This window comes from Mus pahari, chromosome 14, assembly GCF_900095145.1.
Source record: "Mus pahari chromosome 14, PAHARI_EIJ_v1.1, whole genome shotgun sequence".
NCBI lineage: Eukaryota > Metazoa > Chordata > Mammalia > Rodentia > Muridae > Mus > Mus pahari.
The window spans coordinates 38430840-38432726 of NC_034603.1; the positions used below are offsets into that span (position 1 = coordinate 38430840).

Below are 1887 nucleotides of genomic sequence, written 5' to 3' on the forward strand. Positions count from 1 at the left end.
CAACAGTGCTCCCATCTGCATCCCCAACTGGTGGCAACAGTGCTCCCATCTGCATCCCCAACTGGTGGCAACAGTGCTCCCATCTGCATCCCCAAATGGTGGCAACAGTGCTCCCATCTACATCCCCAACTGGTGGCAACAGTGCTCCCATCTGCATCCCCAAATGGTGGCAACAGTGATCCCACTCCATCCCCAACTGGTGGCAACAGTGATCCCACTCCATCCCCAACTGGTAGCAGCAGTGCTCCCATCTGCATCCCCAACTGGTGGCAACAGTGCTCCCTTTTCCTTTGAGTCCTGTTAAAGATTTATTTTATAGATTGGTCTCATAAGATTCCTTCAGTACAACTGGATGTTTTTATTTTCAGAAATCCTGTATTGATTCTGTATTGGAGTGTTAGATTATATGCAGTTAGGACGTTTAGCACAGAGACATCAGGAAAAGCTGAGTTCTGTTTCCCAGGACCCACATGGTAGACAGAGCAGACCTTTCCAAGCTGTCCTCCCTCCACACTCTCTGTAGCAAGTCAGTTATTCTGACATACTCAGCAGTGAGATCCTGTGTCAAGGAAGGTGGAAGCCAAGGACGATTTACATGCCATGCATATAACTTTTTTCTTTTTGTTAGTGTGAAAGTAAAATGCTTGACTGTTGACATGGATAATCAAGGATCAGGAGGAGGCTCCTTCATTGCCATGAGATTCTCTTGCAGAGAATGGGGTACATGTTTCAGGCTGCCGAGTGCCAGGTCCGTTGAGATGCTGGACAGATTTGGAGAACAAGTAGAATGCAGGCACTTCCTCCAGGGAGTTTCCCAGCAAGTAAATATGTAATCACAGTGCCTTGTGATCTCTGCTGGGAGGGAACCACTTCCTCTCTGAGAAAATGGACAAAGTGCAGTACACACATTCCTGAAAACCCTGGGCAGGGGGTCTCCGGGGTCTGTGCCCAGACCCTGTCCCTGTAGTTCTCTTCAGCACAACAGGATGTTTTTACTTTCAGAAATCCTATATTGGCTCTTCAAGTCAGGGAGAGGGAACTTTTAGGTTATATCCCGTTTGGATGCTCAGCTCTGAGACTTTACCTGTTGCCTGGAGAGTTGACACCACATTGGTGTCCTTGGTCTCTGCAGGGATTGGGCCAGACCTACTCTCTGTGCAGAATGATACTGGGGGCCAGTCTCTTCAGCTTGCAGCCACCTCCTGCCTGGAGGGTTTGGGTGGCCTTAGGGTAGGGCCACAGATGAGCCTGTGAGACCAGGCTGCCTGCTCTCAGCAGCAGGAGGAGGGGATCTTTAGAAGCTTTGTTCCCTCTGTGGGCTTTCTCCTGGCACTGGGTGGCTCGGAACAGGAGGAAGGGCAGAGTTCAGTGCGGCAGTGAGAGGCCCTTTCTCTCTCCGTTTGTGGAGGACCCTTCACATGTCCCAAACACTTTGTGTCTTACCAGACACGAACTAGGGAGGGAAGACCAAAGGATGGTGCCCCCTGTGCCCTGGCTTATCTCTGTACCCATTTTTAAATTTTTATTTCATATGTAGTGTTTTGCCTGCAATGTATGTCTGTGTGAAGGTGAGGGAATTGGAGGGTATCTGGAACTAGAGTTACAGACAGTTGTGAGCTGCCACGCAGGTGCTAGGAATTGAACCAAGGCCTTTGAAAGAGCAGCCAGTGCTCATAACTGCTGAGCCGTCTCTCCAGCCCCTCTTCTCCGCCTTTAACGTAATAGCAGTAATTCTAAACTCTTATTGAGACACACTGCCAGCCTGGGCTGTTGTGGGTACACAGCAGTGCATTGTGGGCATTACCTTTCTTTAAGTTAAGCCCAGGCCAGCAGTGTGTTTGGGCGCCCTCACTTGCACTTGGGAATACAGATACATAGCCATAGGTC

General features: G+C 49.7%; 1 protein-coding gene across 11 annotated transcripts in view; it reads left to right on the forward strand.

Annotated features, from left to right (window-relative positions):
* The window catches only part of Mink1 (misshapen like kinase 1), a 52940-nt gene that overhangs the window by 31637 nt on the left and 19416 nt on the right, over positions 1-1887 (forward strand). The window lies entirely within an intron of this gene.